The sequence below is a fragment of the Pristiophorus japonicus genome, unplaced genomic scaffold (genome assembly GCF_044704955.1).
Source record: "Pristiophorus japonicus isolate sPriJap1 unplaced genomic scaffold, sPriJap1.hap1 HAP1_SCAFFOLD_676, whole genome shotgun sequence".
Lineage (NCBI taxonomy): Eukaryota > Metazoa > Chordata > Chondrichthyes > Pristiophoridae > Pristiophorus > Pristiophorus japonicus.
This window is the reverse complement of record NW_027254589.1, coordinates 44,769-65,622: the sequence shown is the minus strand read 5'-3', so window position 1 is coordinate 65,622 and position 20,854 is coordinate 44,769. Positions and strand designations below refer to the sequence as shown.

The 20,854-nt window shown below is 47.7% G+C and overlaps 1 protein-coding gene across 8 annotated transcripts in view; it reads right to left on the bottom strand.

The window, feature by feature from the left end:
- The window catches only part of LOC139256021 (uncharacterized), a 172,728-nt gene extending 152,896 nt beyond the window's left edge, over positions 1-19,832 (bottom strand). The window contains exons 1-4 of one of the 8 annotated variants that reach the window (XM_070874088.1): positions 19,780-19,832; positions 18,530-18,605; positions 16,922-16,997; positions 3,045-3,119 (exon numbers count right to left, since the gene is read on the bottom strand). The gene's annotated coding sequence lies outside the window, so the exon portion shown is untranslated. Of the gene's footprint in view, positions 1-3,044; positions 3,120-8,552; positions 8,907-9,365; positions 9,739-16,921; positions 17,303-18,449; positions 18,809-19,779 lie in introns of those variants that run through there. The other 7 variants (XM_070874089.1, XM_070874094.1, XM_070874090.1 and 4 more) reach the window with 7 other exon arrangements.
- Between the last annotated feature and the right edge of the window lie 1,022 nt (positions 19,833-20,854).

Sequence of the window (20,854 nt, the reverse complement as noted above, 5' to 3'; positions counted from 1 at the left end):
AGTGACACCGATGTGCACTGGTACCGGCAACTACCGGGGCAAGATATGGAGTGGGTTTTAACACAGAAGGCAAGTGGCAGCACACGAGGGAGCCCAGGTTCCACTGACCGTCTCCAGCCTTCCAGAGACACCTCCAATAACAGCTTCATTCTGACAGTCACAAATGTGCAGCCCAGTGACACTGCCGCCTATTACTGTAAAGTGTGGGGAGATATCAGTGGGAGCAGCTCAATGTAACCAGTAAGTACAGTTCACATTGTAATAATATTATATCTGCGTCTGACATCACCTTGTGGATCAGGGCTGGTAAAGGTCCAATATTTGATGGCAAATATCTTATTCTGTTAGTCCAGTCCCTTACATGTCCCTCTCACTTTCACAGATCCTAATGTCCAAATGGATGAAGACCTGAGGATTGTCTGGATCAGTGTGGGGGCTGTGCTGGGACTTACTCTCATTGCTGGAGTTGCTCTTGTCTTCTGTATCAGACAGGCATGGTTCGGGAAACTGCAATCCTGTACGTTTAAATAAATATTTCACGGTAACTACCACATCTGGATCAGCTGCCCATAGTCATTGAAGGGATAAGAACAGAAAATACTGGAAATACTCTGCAGATCAGCAGCAACTGTGCAGCGAGAAACAGAGTTAACATTTCAGGATGATGACCTTTTGTCAGAACTGGAAGGGGTTAGAGATGGACAGTTTTTAAGCAAGTACACAGCCAGGGAAAGATGGGCATTCATAGGTGCTGAGTATTTCCAGCGTTTTCTGTTTTTATTTCAGATTTCCAGCATGCTTAGTATTTTTCTATTGTTTGAGTCATTGAAAGGTGAGAGTATTAGTGAATTCAAGAGGGAGCTGAGTAGATTCTTTTGGTGAAAGAAGTGTTTTGGGCTATGGACGACAGTACAGTTTGGGTTTTTGTGAACTTTGGGACCACCCAATGGACTGCAATGGACTTTCCCCAACCTCCATGTTTGCGTGTTCCTATCTACACTCGGTGTTGGTGACATTCTGTGATTTCCTTTACAGCCCCGTCTGTCCACACTGCTACTACATTGCCAGCACGCGATTATAAAAATACCTCTCTTCCCGGACGCTCACAAGTGAGTCGAGTTGGTTGGCCCAGTGCCAGCCTTTTGTTAATGTTCTGGAGTATTTAAAGCATTAGGGCCTAGAAATTCGATGACTTTGAATCCATTTTACAGGCATAAAACGGGCGCCAAAATGTCCAGTGTAGTGGTCAAGCAGCACGTGTACATTCCACGTTGGGTGTGCGCCGCCCACCATATTGGTATAGGCATCAAAAGAGGCATCCAAGGCCCACGTCTGAAACAGCCATTAGTCCTTTGCATTTGCAAATCAGGGGCCGAGTGCCTGGTTGATGCTTCCTTTACCAAACTGGTTTGCCTGAACACAGCTGGCACCAGGCCGGCTACATTCAAGAAAACCAGGTTTTCCTGCGGCCTAACCAGCGCCCCTCAATGGAGCCGCTGGAGGCCACCAGCAAAAGGGCAAGTTTAAAATAAATGCTTTCATGAATGTGGAGCCGACAGGTGCAGGAGTGCCCACCCACCTACCTGTCCAGATTCCCCCCTCTCCCGGGCACATCCCCTTCTCCCGAGACCTATACCTGATGCAGTAACCACAAATTCAAATACTCTTCAACGCCGTGCTGCCTGGGGAGATCCGAGCAGGTGTCTGCAGCTCGTCGGTTTGGTGTAAATGAGAAGCCCGATATTGGGTGAGCTTTGGGCCTGTCCGTTCCAGCACAGAGATCGTTCTCTAGACTTGAATGTGGAGGCTCAGTCGTTGAGTATGTTCAAGACAGAGATCGATAGATTTTTGGATATTAAGGCAATCGAGGGATATGGGGATAGTGCGGGAAAGTGGAGTCGAGGTACAAGATCAGCAATGATCTTACTGAATGGCGGAGCAGGCTCGAGGGGCCAAATGGCCGACTCCTGTACCTAATTCTTATGTTCTTATGTTGAACACACGACCTTCTGATTCAGAGATGAGAGTGCTACCAACTGAGCCAAGACAGACACCTTAGATTGTTGAGAGACACTAAAGTACCAAATATGCTGTTGCCTAAAGTGACCGATCTGGATTTCTTGCTTTCCTTTTTTCAGTTTTCCCAGAAGCCCAAGGAGTTGAGATCTGCCAACAGAGAAGCATGTACCTCCAGAAAATACCAAACTAGACGCTTCATTTCAGGACAAAGCAAGACTGAACAAGTGCTTGAGAAACACCAGCATTGCCGAGAACTGAAGGATCAGCAACTTCAACCAACACAATGGACTCACCAGCATCAGTCGGCACCAAGAGGTCACCAGCACCAATCATCACTGAGGCGCTTTTTACCCTTTAAGAATTTAGCACCACCAACCAGCAACAAGACTTTATTGGCACCGACTGGTTCTGAACTCTATGCAAACCAAAGACAGATTAAACCTCATCTCTCCAAGGAGGTAACTATCAGGCCGGTAACATAGGACTCCCTTCATACAGAGAACTCCCAATTCCCACCACTGCATTGGTCCAAATACACAGAACTATTTGTTGGGAACGTGGTCTCAATATACAAGCTCTGCAGATCCTGACCAGAGTAGAGCCCTTACTCTGCATCCTGCATACAACACTTCTGCTGGCTTGAGGTTTTTCATGCCCACATCCCTTTAGACCATAGTGTCAACATCTTACCTTAAAAGGAAACCCAATGAAGCCCTTATACAGTACACTAGTTGAAACACTGAGTTTTTCCAATTCGAGTCATAGAATAGTTAAAGCGCAGGAGGCCATTCGGCCCATTGAGCCTGTGCTGGCTCTCTGGAAGAGCACTTAAGCTCGTCCCACACAGCCGCCCGTTCCCTGTAGCCCTGCAATTTTTTTTCCTTCAGGTCCTTATCCAATTCCCTTTTGAAAGCCATAACTGAATCTGCCTCCACCCCCCTTTCAGGCAGCGCATTCCATATCCCAACCACTCGCTGCGTAAAAAAGCTTTCCCTCATGTTGCCTTTGGTTCTTTTGCCAATCACCTTAAATCTGTGTCCTCTGATTCTCAGCGCTCCCGTCTGCGTTGCAGCCCTTGGAACAGCGGTAGGTATGAAGACCTGCAAAAAAGGTAAGTTACAGTTTTTATTTTAAATTATTTTCGATAGCTAAGTATCTTGTGATTTTTTTTATTCTTTTGCAATTTTTGGGGGTGTTTTCCACCCTCCCTAGGCCCAACTCGTAGCGGTATCGGCCTCGGAGGAAAGTTGCAGCAAATTTGCGATTTGCGCCACGAATCCTTGTGCAACGCCGATTTTTACCCCTGGGCGCATTTTATCCTGAATGTTAGGCCTCGTAGCAGTAGCAGAGTCATAGCGGTATTAAAACAAAATTGAATTTCTAACCCTTAGAGTATTGCGTACAGTTCTGGTCGTCATATCATAACAAGGAAATAAAGAGGCACTGGAGAGGGTGCAGAGAAGATTTACAAGGATGATACCAGAAATGCAAGGTATACCTATCAAGAATGAATGAACAGATTAGGTCTCTTTTCTCTTGAAAAACTTCGGCTGAGGGGTAGTCTCAGAGGGCTTTAAATTTATGAACGGTTTTGATAGAGTGGATAGAGAATGTTTCCACTTGTGGGTAAGAGCATAACTAGAGGCCATCAATATAAGATAGCCATCAAGAAATCCAATAGGGAATTCAAAAGAAATTTATTTACCGAGAGAATGGTGAGAATGTGGAACTCGCTACCACAGGGAGTGGTTGAAACGAATAGTATCGATGTATTTAAGGGGAGGCCAGACAATATGAGGGAGAAGGGAATAGAGGGTAATATTGATAAATTTAGATGAGGAAGGATGGGAGGAAGCTCGAGTGGAGCATAAACGCTGGCATGGACTGGTTGGGCCAAATGGCCTGTTTCTGTGCCATATATCCGATGTAATCCTATGTCATGTCTTTATGGGGGCAACATCAGCAGCTATCACAACTGCCCTTGGACAGGGTTTATTTTGAGCAGGTAGAACACATGCTGTTTTAAGTGAAACAAGCAGAATATATGTGCTTTGTAGGTGAAAAAGCAGAATCCATTTTAAAAGCCTCTCTCACTCACCTGACAGACTAGGGCTCAGCTGCAGGCTTATTACACCCTGCATCGGGCACCAAGCTCTACAGCATCTGCTATATTCGCAGTGACGTTCAGGCCCAAGGATCAGGTGCATGTGAGCCACCTCAGGCTTCAGAGGAGTGATGGAGCAGATATTGCCATTCCATCTATGGCCCACGGAGAAAGCTGCCTGTACCAATCTGTAGCCATGTGGAGAAGTATCACGGCAAATATCAGAGAGAGTTACTCTCTTCATTTCAGAAGCCTGTCTCACAGATTAGATCACACCACCCATTGCAGAGTTCTCCGATGAGACAGACAAGCTACATGGACTCAGTTAATGGATTCAGTCTGATTCCAAACATTTGTTTTAAATTACAGAAATCAAGTGATCTTCAAGCGGATTCCAACTCGACATACATGGTAACTATATCAAATATAGTAATTCAAACTAAGTTAGTGATTGATGCCAATATAGCAATTCATGTCAATATAATGAGTTAAGCCAAATCAAACCAACCCTTCAGAATAAAATGATAATGGATTGCATCTACCTTGGTCTTACTGCAGGAGAAGGGTCCACAGCCAGCGAGGGAATGGAAGACCAGCAGGAAGAGTAGTGCAAGGAAGGTAGTGCAGGGGTCCCCTGTGGTCATCCCACTGCAAAACAGATACACTGCTTTGAGTACTGTTGAGGGGGATGACTCATCAGGGGAGGGCAGCAGCAGCCAAGTTCATGGCACCGTGGCTGGCTCTGTTGCACAGGAGGGCAGGAAAAAGAGTGGAAGAGCGATAGTGATAGGGGATTCAATTGTAAGGGGAATAGATAGGCGTTTCTGCGGCCGCAACCGAGACTCCAGGATGGTATGTTGCCTCCCTGGTGCAAGGGTCAAGGATGTCTCGGAGCGGGTGGAGGACATTCTAAAAAGGGAGGGAGAACAGCCAGTTGTCGTGGTGCACGTTGGTACCAATGACATAGGTAAAAAAAGGGATGAGTTCCTACGAAATGAATTTAAGGAGCTAGGAGCTAAATTAAAAAGTAGGACCTCAAAAGTAGTAATCTCGGGATTGCTACCAGTGCCACGTGCTAGTCAGAGTAGGAATCGCAGGATAGCTCAGATGAATACGTGGCTTGAGCAATGGTGCAGCAGGGAGGGATTCAAATTCCTGGGGCATTGGAACCGGTTCTGGGGGAGGTGGGACCAGTACAATCCGGACGGTCTGCACCTGGGCAGAATCGGAACCAATGTCCTCGGGGGAGTGTTTGCTAGTGCTGTTGGGGAGGAGTTAAACTAATATGGCAGGGGGATGGGAACCAATGCAGGGAGATAGAGGGAAACAAAAAGGAGGCAAAAACAAAAGACAGAAAGGAGATGAGGAAAAGTGGAGGGCAGAGAAACCCAAGGCAAAGAACAAAAAGGGCCATTGTACAGCAAAATTCTAAAAGGACAGAGGGTGTTAAAAAAACAAGCCTAAAGGCTTTGTGTCTTAATGCAAGGAGTATCCGCAATAAGGTGGATGAATTAACTGTGCAAATAGATGTTAACAAATATGATGTGATTGGGATTACGGAGACGTGGCTCCAGGATGAGCAGGGCTGGGAACTCAACATCCAGGGGTATTCAACATTCAGGAAGGATAGAATAAAAGGAAAAGGAGGTGGGGTAGCATTGCTGGTTAAGGAGGAGATTAAGGCAATAGTTAGGAAGGACATTAGCTTGGATGATGTGGAATCTATATGGGTAGAGCTGCAGAACACCAAAGGGCAAAAATCGTTAGTGGGAGTTGTGTACAGACCTCCAAACAGTAGTAGTGATGTTGGGGAGGGCATCAAACAGGAAATTAGGGGTGCGTGCAATAAAGGTGCAGCAGTTATAATGGGTGACTTTAATATGCACATAGATTGGGCTAACCAAACTGGAAGCAATACGGTGGAGGAGGATTTTCTGGAGTGCATAAGGGATGGTTTTTTAGACCAATATGTCGAGGAACCAACTAGGGGGGAGGCCATCTTAGACTGGGTGTTCTGTAATGAGAAAGGATTAATTAGCAATCTCGTTGTGCGAGGCCCCTTGGGGAAGAGTGACCATAATATGGTGGAATTCTGCATTAGGATGGAGAATGAAACAGTTAATTCAGAGACCATGGTCCAGAACTTAAAGGCTAACTTTGAAGGTATGAGGCGTGAATTGGCTGAGATGGATTGGCGAATGATACTTAAGGGGTTGACTGTGGATGGGCAATGGCAGACATTTAGAGACCGCATGGATGAACTACAACAATTGTACATTCCTGTCTGGCATAGAAATAAAAAAGGGAAGGTGGCTCAACCGTGGCTATCAAGGGAAATCAGGGATAGTATTAAAGCCAAGGAAGTGGCATACAAATTGGCCAGAAATAGCAGCGAACCTGGGGACTGGGAGAAATTTAGAACTCAGCAGAGGAGGACAAAGGGTTTGATTAGGGCAGGGAAAATGGAGTATGAGAAGAAGCTTGCAGGGAACATTAAGACGGATTGCAAAAGTTTCTATAGATATGTAAAGAGAAAAAGGTTAGTAAAGACAAATGTAGGTCCCCTGCAGTCAGAATCAGGGGAAGTCATAACGGGGAACAAAGAAATGGCGGACCAATTGAACAAGTACTTTGGTTCGGTATTCACGAAGGAGGACACGAACAACCTTCCGGTTATAAAAGGGGTCGGGGGGTCTAGTAAGGAGGAGGAACTGAGGGAAATCCTTATTAGCCGGGAAATTGTGTTGGGGAAATTGATGGGATTGAAGGCCGATAAATCCCCAGGGCCTGATGGACTGCATCCCAGAGTACTTAAGGAGGTGGCCTTGGAAATAGTGGATGCGTTGACAGTCATTTTCCAACATTCCATTGACTCTGGATCAGTTCCTATGGAGTGGAGGGTAGCCAATGTAACCCCACTTTTTAAAAAAGGAGGGAGAGAGAAAACAGGGAATTATAGACCGGTCAGCCTGACATCGGTAGTGGGTAAAATGATGGAATCAATTATTAAGGATGTCATAGCAGTGCATTTGGAAAGAGGTGACATGATAGGTCCAAGTCAGCATGGATTTGTGAAAGGGAAATCATGCTTGACAAATCTTCTGGAATTTTTTGAGGATGTTTCCAGTAGAGTGGATAAGGGAGAACCAGTTGATGTGGTATATTTGGACTTTCAGAAGGCGTTCGACAAGGTCCCACACAAGAGATTGATGTGCAAAGTTAGAGCACATGGGATTGGGGGTAGTGTACTGACATGGATTGAGAACTGGTTGTCAGACAGGAAGCAAAGAGTAGGAGTAAATGGGTACTTTTCAGAATGGCAGGCAGTGACTAGTGGGGTACCGCAAGGTTCTGTGCTGGGGCCCCAGCTGTTTACACTGTACATTAATGATTTAGATGAGGGGATTAAATGTAGTATCTCCAAATTTGCGGATGACACTAAGTTGGGTGGCAGTGTGAGCTGCGAGGAGGATGCTGTGAGGCTGCAGAGCGACTTGGATAGGTTAGGTGAGTGGGCAAATGCATGGCAGATGAAGTATAATGTGGATAAATGTGAGGTTATCCACTTTGGTGGTAAAAACAGAGAGACAGACTATTATCTGAATGGTGACAGATTAGGAAAAGGGGAGGTGCAAAGAGACCTGGGTGTCATGGTACATCAGTCATTGAAGGTTGGCATGCAGGTGCAGCAGGCGGTTAAGAAAGCAAATGGCATGTTGGCCTTCATAGCAAGGGGATTTGAGTACAGGGGCAGGGAGGTGTTGCTACAGTTGTACAGGGCATTGGTGAGGCCACACCTGGAGTATTGTGTACAGTTTTGGTCTCCTAACCTGAGGAAGGACATTCTTGCTATTGAGGGAGTGCAGCGAAGGTTCACCAGACTGATTCCCGGGATGGCGGGACTGACCTATCAAGAAAGACTGGATCAACTGGGCTTGTATTCACTGGAGTTCAGAAGAATGAGAGGGGACCTCATAGAAACATATAAAATTCTGACGGGGTTAGACAGGTTAGATGCAGGAAGAATGTTCCCAATGTTGGGGAAGTCCAGAACCAGGGGTCACAGTCTAAGGATAAGGGGTAAGCCATTTAGGACCGAGATGCGGAGGAACTTCTTCACCCAGAGAGTGGTGAACCTGTGGAATTCTCTACCACAGAAAGTTGTTGAGGCCAATTCACTAAATATATTCAAAAAGGAGTTAGATGAGGTCCTTACTGCTAGGGGGATCAAGGGGTATGGCGAGAAAGCAGGAATGGGGTACTGAAGTTGAATGTTCAGCCATGAACTCATTGAATGGCGGTGCAGGCTAGAAGGGCCGAATGGCCTACTCCTGCACCTATTTTCTATGTTTCTATGTTTCTATGTTTTGTTTCAGAATTTTGATCCAGTCTTAAGTCAGTGCAAAAATAACCCTGTCGACAATCAAACCTGGAAAAGCTGTTGGTCCAGATGGTGTTTATCCCGAATTCTTAAAAGCACTGGGACCCAAAGCGAAGAGATGGTTGATCTCCTTCTCTGAGGTACTGGCAACCGGTAAAATTCCACTGGTTTGGAGGGAGACTAAATTAATTGCCCTCCTGAAGCAGGGGAAGAACACTTGTGAAGCCTCCAGCTACTGCCCAATCTCCTTCCTCTGTACTAGTTATAAAGTGCTGGAGAGGCTGTCCATCACCGAAGTGACCCTTACCAGTTGTTTACAGAGAATGGAGGCTTACTTCCACCGATGGCAACTTCGGACAAATCAAGAGACTGACATCTCCTCATTCCACCTCAACACCCATCAAGTCTCCTTTTGCAGCACTGAGGTAAACCATGCCCAAAACCCTCCTATTTAGGAGTCAAGCTTGATCGCATTCGGTCAGTAATTACATAAATAAATAAAATCTGGAATAAAAAGCTAATGTCAGTAATGGTCACCATGAAACTCCATGATTGTCGTAAAAACCTAAACTAATGTCCTTTCGGGAAGGAAATCTGCCGCCCTTACCCGGTCTAGCCTATATGTGACTCCAGTCCCACAGCAATATGGTTAACTCTTAACTAGGCTCTAAAAACAGTAATAATAATAAAACCGGACAGACCACCCAGCATCTACCTCAGCACCAGCTTCAGACACGACAAAGGAATACCCAGCCCAGCCAACCCTGCAAAGTCCTTCTCACTAACATCTGGGAACTTGTGCCAAAATTGGGAGAGCTGTCCCACATACTAGTCAAGCAACAACCTGACAGTTATACTCACGGAATCAAATCTATCAGCCAATGTCCCAGGCTCCTCCATCACCACCTCTGGGTATGTCTTGTCCCACCGGCAGGATAGAACCACTTGTGGTGATGGCATAGTGGTATACAGTTGGGAGGGAGTGGCCCTGGGAGTCCTCAACATTGACTAAGGACCTCATGAAGTCTCATGGTTTCAGGTCAAGCATGGGCAAGGAAACCTCCTGCTGATTACCACCGACTGCCCTCCCTCAGCTGATGAATCAGTACTCTTGAATATTGAACACCATTTGGAATAAGCACTGAGAGCAGCAAGGGCAGAGAATGTACTCTGGGTGGGGAACTCCAATGTCCATCACCAAGAGTGGCTCAGTAGCACCACTACTGACCAAGCTGCCCCAGTCCTGAAGGATATTAAATTATTATTTAAATGGGGAGAGATTACAAAATGCTGCGGTACAGAGGGATCTGTGGGTCCTTGTACATGAAACACAAAAGGTTATAGCATGCAGGTACAGCAAATAATTAGGAAGGCAAATGGAATGTTGGCCTTTATTGCAAAATGGATGGACTATAACAGTAAGGAAGTCCTGCTACAACTGTACAGGGTGTTGGTAAGACCACGCCTGGAGTACTGCGTACAGATTTGCTCTCCTTATTTAAGAAAGGACATACTTGCATTGGAGGCAGTTCAAAGAAGGTTCACGAGGTTGATTCCTGAGATGAAGGGATTGTCACATGAAGAAAGGTCGAGCAGGTTGGGGAATAATGAGGGAAATAGAATGGACACAGTTGAGGGCCATGTTAACCATGATAGAGGGGCATCCATGGTTGAGGAAAAAGGAAGAAATAAAGGATCCAAAAAATCTCAGATGTAGGAAGCAAAGTGTATTAATGGCCAATGGGTGTTTTTGTGACTGGAAGGCTGTTTCCAGTGGAGCACCGCAAGGCTCAGTACTCAGTCCCTTGCTTTTTGTGGTATATGTCAATGATTTGGACTTTAATGTAGGGGGTATGATTAAGAAGTTTGCAGATGATACAAAAATTGGCAGTGTGGTTTGTTATGTATGGAGAAAGAGTCATGCTGATCACTGTGAGCTCAAAGTAAAGTGTGACCCGTAGTCTTTTATTGCAGGTCTCCAGAGTACCTCTCCAACCCGTGAGGCCTCCTTAAATACCTGTGCTCCCAAGGGTTTATGGGATCCCTTGGGACTCCAGGGGATGAGCCCGCTGGTGGCTGTACAGAGTAATTACAAGTTTACAAAAATAACACTCCTTCCCAAAGTCAATAGTGTAACTATTCACGACGTGAGTCGATCTGGGGCCCTTCTTGCCCTGGTTGATCGTCTCGGTGTAAAAGCTGATATTGTTAAATCATTTGTTGGGCCCTCGCAGGGCTGCTGTGCAGCTGGCCTTGCTGAGCTGCCTGATGTGTTGGGTTCTGCATCGCGCTCAACCGTGGTGCCGGTTGCCGCTGGTGTGTATGCTGGGGGGTCAAAAAAGATAGGGTCCAAGGTGGGTTGCTCTGGATAGTCCGTGAATCTGAGTTTGATTTGGTCCAAGCGTTTCCGGTGAATGAATTCATTTGAAAGTTTGACCCGAAACACCCCACTCCCCTCTTTGGCCACGACAGTTCCGGGAAGCCACTTGGGACCTTGTCCATAATTCAATACAAAAACAGGATCATTGATTTCAATCTCGCATGACACATTTGCCCTATCATGGTATGCACTTTGTTGAAGCCGCCTGCTCTCTACCTGTTCATGTAGATCAGGGTGAACTAATGAGAGCCTTGTCTTAAGTGCTCTTTTCATGAGCAGTTCAGCAGGTAGGATCCCAGTGAGCGAGTGGGATCTCGTGCGGTAGCTAAGCAGGATGCAGGGTAGGCAAGTCTGCAGTTACCCTCTTCAAGCCTTGCTTGATGGTTTGCACTGCTCTCTCTGTCTGACCATTGGATGCTGGTTTAAACGGGGCAGATGTGACATGTTTGATCCCGTTACGGGTCATGAATTCTTTGAACTCAGCACTGGTAAAACATGGGTACCATTGTTGCTCACCAGGACATCGGGTAATCCGTGAGTGGCAAACATGGCCCGCAGACTTTCAGTGGTGGCAGCAGACATGCTCGCCGATATTATCTCACATTCAATCCACTTGGAATCCGCGTCTACAACCAGAAGGAACATTTTACCCAAGAATGGACTTGTATAGTTGACGTGTACCCTAGACCACAGTTTGGAGGGTCAAGATCATAAACTTAGCGGCGCCTCCCTGGGTACATTGCTTAACTGCGAGCATATATTGAATCTGTGAATGCAGAACTCTAAGTCCGCATCAATACCGGGCCACCACACGTGGGATCTGGCTATCGCTTTCATCATTACGATGCCTGGGTGGGTACTGTGGAGGTCAGTGGAGGTCTCTGCCCTTCTTGGGGACCACTACTCGATTGCCCCACAGAAAGCAGTCTGCCTGTATAGACATTTCATCCTTGCGCCTCTGCCATGGCTTAATCATTTCCTGCATTTCCACTGGGACACTGGACCAGCTTCCATGAAGCACACAGCTTTTGACTCGAGATAATAAGGAGTCCTGGCTTGTCCAGGTTTTGATCTGCCGGGCAGTGACAGGTGATTGCTCACTCTCAAATGCTTCCATAACCACGGCTAGATCTGTGGGCTGCGCCATTTCCACCCCCGTGGTGGGCAATGACAGCCTACTGAGAGCATCGGCGCAGTTTCTGTGCCTGGCTTGTGGCGGATGGCGTAGTTGTATGCGGACAACGTGATAGTCCATCTCTGGATGCGGGCCAATGCGTTGGTATTTATCCCTTTACTCTCGGAATACAGGGATGTAAGTGGCTTATGGTCAGTTTCCAATTAGAATTTTAGCCCAAACAGGTATTGATGCATTTTCTTTACCCCATAGACACACGCAACGCTTCTTTTTCAATCATGCTGTCGGCTCTCTCAGCCTTAGACAGACTCCTGGATGCATAAGCAACCGGTTGCAGTTTCCCGAAATCATTGGCTTCTGCAGTACCCAACCGACGCCATATGGCGACGCATCACATGCCAGTACCAAACGCTTACATGGATCATACAACACAAGCAATTTGTTTGAGCATAACAATTTTCTCGCTTATACAAAAGCATTTTCTTGGCTTTTGCCCCAAACACATTCGTCCCCTTTTCGTAGTAAGACATGCAATGGTTCGAACAGTGTGCTGAGACCCGGTAAGAAGTTACCAAAGTAGTTCAGGAGTCCCAGAAACGACCGCAGCTCCGTCACGTTCTGTAGCTTCGGTGCGTTCTCGATTGCCTCAGTCTTCGCGTTGGTGGGCCTGATGCCGCCTGCCGTGATTCTCCTTCCCAAGAACTCCACTTCAGGCACCAGGAAAATGCACTTCAAGCATTTTAACCTGAGCCCCACGCGGTTGAGTCGACTAAGAACCTCCTCCAGGTTCTACAGATGCTCGTCTGTGTTCCGACCTGTGACCAAGATGTCATCTTGGAAGACCACAGTGTGTGGGACCGACTTCAGTAAGCTTTCCATGTTTCTCTGGAATATCGGCACCGCTGATCGAATTCCAAACGGGCATGTGTTATAAACAAAAAGACCTTTGTGCGTGTTGATGCAGGTGAGGGCCTTCGATGATTTCTCCAGATCCGACGTCATGTAGGCTGAAATCAGATCCAGCTTCGTGAACGTCTTTCCTCTCGCCAGCATTGCAAAGAGGTCGTCGGCCGTTGGTAGTGGGTATTGGTCCTGCAGGGATCAACGATTGATAGTTACTTTGTAATCGCCAGATTCTGACGGTGCTGTCTCCTTTGAGGACTGGGACGATAGGAGTGGCCCTCTCGTTGAAGTCGATCGGTGAAATGATGCCCTCTCTTTGCAGCTGGTCTAGCTCGATCTCTACCCTTTCTCTCATCATGTACGGTACTGCTCTCGCCTTGTGATGGATGGGTTGAGCCCCCGGAATTAGGTGGATCTGCACTTTTGCTCCTTGGAATTTCCCGATGCCTGGTTCGAACAGCAAAGGAAACTTGTTTAATACCTGGGCACACGAAGTGTCGTCAGCAGGCGATAGCGCTCGGACGTTGTCCAAGTTCCAGCATGTCGTTCCCAGCCAGCTTCTGCTAAGCAGGGTGGGACCATTGCCTGGTACCACCCAGAGTGGTAGCTTGCGCACTGCTCCATCATAGGAGACCTTTACGGTAGCACTGCCGATTACAGGAATAAGTTATTTTGTTTAAGTTCTTAGTTTCATGCAAACTTGAGTTAAAACTGGCCATGAGGCCTTGTTGCACCACAATCTTTCGAAAGTCTTTTTGCCCATGATGGACTGGCTCACGCCCGTGTCCAGCTCCATTGACACCGGGAGTTCATTTAGTTCAACATTCAGCATTATCGGGGGACACTTCATGGTAAATGTGTGCACCCCATATACCTCTGAGTCTTCGGTCTGAGACTCTGGTTCGTCGTGATCCTCCGTTGATCCGTCCTCCTCTGCAACATGGTAGTTTGCAAGTTTGACAGGATTTGCAGCTCACCTGCACACTCGTTGGAGGTGTCCCAATGTTCCACAGCCCTTGCAAACGTACTTTTTGAATCGGCATGAATGGAAAAGATGATTACCCCCGCAGTGCCAACAAGGTGTTAATGGCGTTGCATTCATCACCCTCGATGGTGGACTCAGACATCTGTGGACGTGCAGCTGCAGGTGTGTGTGACCTGCCCTGTACATTACGATTCAAAAACAACATTGCTTTGTTTACAGTACTTGTAGCAGCACTTGTGTGCTGAGAGATTTGCTTGTACTTGTAGCAGCACTTGTGTGCTGAGAGATTTGCTTCGTATTGTCACTGGTGGCAATGAACTCCTGGGCTATCGCTATGGCCTTACTCAAGGTTGGGGTCTCTACAGTCAAAAGTTTGCGAAGTATGGTTTTCGTGGCCAATGCCAAATATGAAAAAGTCTCAGAGCATGTGCTCCAAATGTCCTTCAAATTCGCAATGTCCTGCAAGGCGTCTTAGCTCGGAGACATATTTTGCCACTTCCTGGCCTTCAGACCTTTTGTCGCTGTAGAACCGGTACCTCGCCATCGGAACGTCTTCCTTCGGGTTCAAATGCTCTCGGACCAGTGTGCACAAATCATCGTATGATTTCTCCGTGGGTTTCGCTGGGGTGAGCAGATTCTTCACGAGGTCATACGTTGGTGCCCCAGACGGTGAGGAGGATTGCCCTTCATTTGGCAGCGTTCTCTTCCCCATCTAGCTCGTTGGCCACGAAGTATTGGTCGAGTCACTCCACAAAAGTTTCCCAATCATCTCCCTCCGAGAATTTCTCCAGGATACCCAGTTCTCTGCATCTTTGGGTTCGCTATCTGTATCTCGTCGCCAGTAGTTATGTATGGAGAAAGAGTCAGATTGAACACTGTGAGCTCAAAGTAAAGTGTGACCTTAGTCTTTTATTGCAAGTCTCCCGAGTGCCTCTCCAACCTGTGAGGCCTCCTTAAATACCTGTGCTCCGAAGGGATTAAGGGATCCCTTGGGACTCCAGGGGATAAGCCCTCTGATGGCTGTAGAGTAAATACAAGTTTACATATATATATGATAATGAAGAAGGAAGTTGTAGACTTCAGGAAGATATCAATAAACTGGTCAGGTGGGCAGAAAAGTGGCAAATGGAATTCATTCCGGAGAAGTGTGAAGTAATGCATTTGAGGATGGCCAACAAGGCAAGGGAATACACAATAAATGGTAGGACACAAGGGTGTAGAGGAACAGAGGGACCTAGGAGTGCATGTTCACAGATCACTGAAGATAGCAGGCAAGGTGGTTAAGAAGGCACACGGAATACTTGCCTTTGTTAGCCGAGGCATAGAATACAAGAGCAGGAAGGCTATGCTTGAACTGTATAAAACACTAGTTAGGCCACAGCTGGAGTACTGCGTGCAGTTCTGGTCACCACATTACAGGAAAGATATGATTGCACTAGAGGCTTCAGAGGAGATTTATGAGGATGTTGCCTGGACTGGAGAATTTTAGCTATGAGAAATGATTGGATAGGCTAGGTTTGTTCTCATTTGGAACAGAGGAGGTCGAGAGGAGACCTCATTGAGGTGTATAACATTTTGAGGGGCCTGGATATAGTGGAGACTAAGGAACTATTTCCCTTGGTTGAGGAGTCAATTACGAGCGGGCATAGTTTTAAGGTGGTTGGTGGAAGGTTCTGAGGGGATTTGAGGGGAGGCTTCTTCACTCAGAGGGTTATGGGGGTCTGGAACTCAATGCCCGAAGGGTGGTGGATACTGTTATGTATGTAACTCTTGGCAACCTGTATCATACCACCAGCAGAGGGCCTACCTGTTCGGAGTCCCAAGGAATCCCAGCATCCCTTGGGAGCACTGTATATAAGCAGGCCTCCCATGCTGTACCGACACTCTGGAGTTTAATTAAAGGAGCTAGGGTCACACTTACTCATTGCATACAGTACTCAATTGTATCACTTTCTTATGAGCGTAACAGATACAGAAACCTTCACCACATTTAAAAGGTGCTTGGATGGGCACTTAAAAGTGCCGTAATCTGCAGGGTTACGGAACTACAGCTGCTAAGTGGGATTAGACTGGATAACCTCTTGTTGGATGGCGCAGATAAGATGGCAAATACTGCAGGGAATCGAATATGGCCAGGGTGATCTCCGGGACAAGTTTCGATCGCCTGGATGGGTCGGAGAAGAATTTTCCCAGATTTGTTTTCCACAATTGGCCTGGATTTTAAAATCTGGTTTTTGCCTCGCTCAGGAGATCACCTGTCTCCGGTTGGGGTGGGATATAGAATGTTTCGGTGAAAGGGGTGTCGCGGTTGTGTGGGGGTGGACTGGTTAGGCTTTTTAGATTTTCCACATTGTTCATAGGTTTATCTGTAACCTTCAGGGCTGCTGACCGAGGGCCGTGTGGATCTTTGTCGGCCGGCACGGACACGATGGGTCGGAATGGCCTCCTTCTGTGCTGTAGGTTTCTATGTTTCTATGTAAAAGAGCAATGGCTTGTCAACAGGTTTGTTTGGCTGTTTAGAAATGCATCAGTGTCCAGTAAAGCTCTAGGAGAAAGCTCTGCCCACCTGGGGCTCGCTTGCCGTGTAGGAGTTCCAAGTAGAGCGTTTGATTTGGGAGTCTTGTGTCGGGTATGCGAACAATGTGGCCCGGCCAACGGAGCTGGTCGAGTGTGGTCAGTGCTTTGATGCTGGGGATGTTGGCCTGATCGCGAACACTGACATTGGTGCGTCTGTCCTCTCAGGGGATTTGCAGGATCTTGCGGAGGCATCGCTGGATGAGGTGTGTACTGTATATGAACCATACAGGAGGGCAGGTCTCGCACCCTCTCATCAAACTACAGTACGTGGACGACGCTTGTGTCTGCGCACATTCAGAGGCTGAACTCCAAGTCATCGTCGACATCTTCACCGAAAAGCATTGGCCTTACACCAACCTGACCCCGCAACACAGCACTGCCCCCCAGTCATCAAGATCCACGGCCCGGCCCTGGACAACGTGGATCACTTTCCATACCTCGGGAGCCTATTATCAGCAAGGGCAGACATCGACGACGAGGTTCAACACCGCCTCCAGTGCAACCGTCGGCCGCCTGAGGAAGAGAGTGTTCGAAGATTAGGCCCTCAAATCTGGCACCAAACTTATGGTCTAGTGATAGTGATTGTTTCAAGTCTACCCCCGCCTCCCACCCCACAATAGCTCAATTATCAATTATTGGGATGTTTTTAGTGTCCTCTACTGTAAAGTCCGATACAAAATATTTGTTCAAAGTCTCTGCCATTTCCCTGTTTTTCCATTATTAATTCCCGAGTCTCATCCTCTAAGGGACCAACGTTTACTTTAGCTACTCGTTTCCTTTTGACATACCTGTAGAAGCTCTTACTGTATGTTGTTATATTTCTTGCTAATTTATTCTCATATTCTACCTTCTCCATCTTTATCCCTGCAGCACTTTGCAATTTTTCTCCATTTAAATTATAATTTGCTTTTAAAAAAAAATTCTGCCAGTGGATAACCTCACACTTTCCCACATTATACTCCACCTGCCAAATTTTTGCCCACTCAGCCTGTCTATATCCCTTTGCAGATGTTTTGTGCCCTCCTCACAACTTGCTTTCCCACCCATCTTTGTATCATCAGCAAACTTGGCTTCATTGCACTCAATCCCTTCATCCAAATCATTATTATAGATTGTAAATAGTTGAGGCCCCAGCACCGATCCCTGCAGCACCCCACTAGTTATTGTTTACCAAATGGAAAATGACCCATTTATCCCATCTCTCTGTTTTCTGTTAGTTAGCTAATTCTCTATCCGTGCTAATATATTATCCCCAACCCCATGAACTTTTATCTTGTGCAGTAATCTTTTATGTGGCATCTTATCGAATGCCTTCTGGAAATCCAAATACACATCCACTGGTTCCCCCTTAACCACCCTGCACGTTACATCCTCAAAGAATTCCAGCAAATTTGTCAAACATGTTTTTCCTTTCATGAAACCATGCTAACTCTGCTTAATTGAATTATGCTTTTCCAAATGTCCTGCTACTGCTTACTTAATAATGGACTCCAGCATTTGGCCAACGACAGATGTAAGGCTAACTGGTCTATAATTTCCTGCTTTCTGTCTGCCTCCTTTTTTAGATAGGGGCATTACATTTGCAGTTTTCCAGCCTCTGGGACCTCCCCACAATCCAGGGAATTTTGGTTAAATTACAACCAATGCATCCACTATCTCTGCAGTCACTTTTTTTAAGACCCTAGGATGCAAGCCATCAGATCCAGGGAACTTATCCACCTTTAGTCCCATTATTTTACTGAGTACTTCTTCTTTAGTGACAGTGATTGTTTTCAGTTCCTCCTGATAGCTCCTTGATTATCCATTATTGGGATGTTTTTGTCTTCTACCATGAAGTATACTGTACTGCGCTTGCTTCTGCGCACACTCAGAGGCCGAACTACAAGCCATGGTCAACACCATCATTGAGGCTACGAAAGCATAGCCTTGCACTAAACATCCGTAAGACAAAGGTCCTCCACCAACCTGACCCCGCCACATAGCACTGTGTCCCGGTCATCAAAGTCTACGGCACGGCCCTGGACAACGTGGACCATTTTCCATACCTCGGGAGCCTATTATCAGCAAGGGCAGACATCGATGACGAGGTCCAACACCGTCTCTAGTGCAGCCTTCAGTCATCTGAAGAAGAAATTGTTTGAAGACCAGGACCTCAAATCTGGCACCAAGCTTATAGTCTACAGTGAGGTAGCGATACCCGCCTTCCTGTATGGCTCAGAGACGTGGGCTATGTACAGTAAACACCGCAAAGCGCTGGAGAAATACCACCAACGATATCTCCGCAAGATCCTGCAAATCCCCTGGGAGGACAGAGGCACCGTCAGTGTTCTCGATCAGGCCAACATCGAAGCACTGACCACACTCGACCAGCTCCGTTGGGCGGGCCACACTGTCCGCACGTCTGACACAAGATTCCCAAATCAAGTGCTCTACTCGGAAGTCGTACACGGGAAGCGAGCCCCAGGTGGACAGAGGAAATGTTTCCAGGACACCCTCAAAGCCTCCCTGATAAAGTGCGACATCCCCACTGACACCTGGGAGTCCCTGGCCAAAGACCAGCCGAAGTGGAGGAGGAGCATCCGGGAGGGCGCTGAGCACCTCGAGTCCCGTCGCCGAGAGCGTGCAGAAACCAAGCGCAAGCAGCGGAAGGAGCGTGCGGCAAACCAGTCCCAGCCACCCTTTCCTCCAACCACTGTGTGTCCCACCTGTGGCACAGACTGTCATTCCCCAATTGGACGGTTCCGTCACCTGACAACTCAGTGTTAGAGTGGAAGCAAGTGTCCCCCGATCCCGAGGGACTGCCTGTGATGGTGATGATGTGTTGTATACACGCGCTGTCTCCTGTTACCGTCCATGGTCCACAGGTGGCTCAATGTCACTTCACTTCCCCACATTGTTGTCACAGCTCGAATACAAGCGATCATATTGGGATGTGGGTTGAAAGGATTGGCCCCACGTTCTCAGCCAGGACTGTGAGCCTGTGTGCTGCAGGAGGGAAGATGGAGTTGTCCCGGGAACTATTGGCATTGGCCGCAGTTACTGCCCTGACTGGGGAGTGTTGGAGGGAGTTTATCCCCGCCCCGCCCCGCCCCGCTCACTGCCTCCTCCAGCCCACTGCCGCCACACACTTCCCCCCCCCCGCACCACCTCGGCCCCTGGAGCCCACTCCCCCCTAACCCCATCCATCCATCCCCCGCCCGGGTCCGCCCCCCGCTCACTGCAGGCCGGCCCCGGCCCCGGCCCCGGCCCTCAGCCTCTCCCCGCCCGCCCGGGCCCGGGCTCAGCCTCCGCTCACCGGCCGCCATCGCCTCCAACCGCGGCGCCGCTCCGCTGTTCCCGCCTCATCCACTCGCCATTCTGATTGGTCCCCAGCGCCGCGCGGGGCGGGGCGGGGCGGGGCCGGTGGGCGGGGCCCCCGCGCGGGGCGGGGACGGTTGGGCGCGCGGGAAGTTTGAACCGGATGACCCAAATATACAAACAAACCATTTGTGGTCAATCACAGCATGAGAAGGAATAGAAGCGGGAAATCAAATCAATGAGTTGTGTGCAGCAACAATCCTGAAAGGAAGTGTGAGCTTGGACAGATAAACAAGGGCAAGGAGCAGCTTTAAATACGGCCAAAAGATAAAGTCTGTCAATGCTGGGAGTGTGGGGCTTACTGAGGGAATGAGAAACAATGGTGGCACGGATTTAACAGCACTGACAAACCTGGCTGGGAATTGTGCAGGAGTGCAACATAAACATCAGATTGCAATGTTTTGGAGACGATCGATGTTACAGACTTGGAAATAGGTGGTCTTAGTTAAGCTGCAGATAAATGGTTTGAAGCTCATTTCCAGGTCAAATATGGCACCAAGGTTGTGAACAGCTTGGTTCAGCCTCAGACAGGACAGGGATGGAGTAAGTGGCTGGGGAACGGAGTTGGTGACGGGGACTGAAAACAATGGCTTTGGTTGTCCCAATATTTAATTGGAGAACATTTCTGCTCATCCAGTACTATATGTCGGATAGGCAGTCTGACAATTTAGAGACCGTGGCGGGGTCGAGAGAACATATGAATTAGGAACAGGAGTAGGCCATCGAGCCCCTCGAGCCTGCTCCGCCATTCAACAAGATCATGGCTGATCTGGCCGTGGACTCAGCTCCACTTACCCGCCCTCTCCCCATAACCCTTGATTCCCTTATTGGTTAAAAATCTATCTATCTGTGATTTGAATACATTCAATGAGCTAGCCTCAACTGCTTCCCTGGGCAGAGAATTCCACAGATTCATAACCCTCTGGGAGAAGAAATTCCTTCTCAACTCGGTTTTAAATTGGCTCCCCCGTATTTTGAGGCTGTGCCCCCTAGTTCCAGTCTCCCCGACCAGT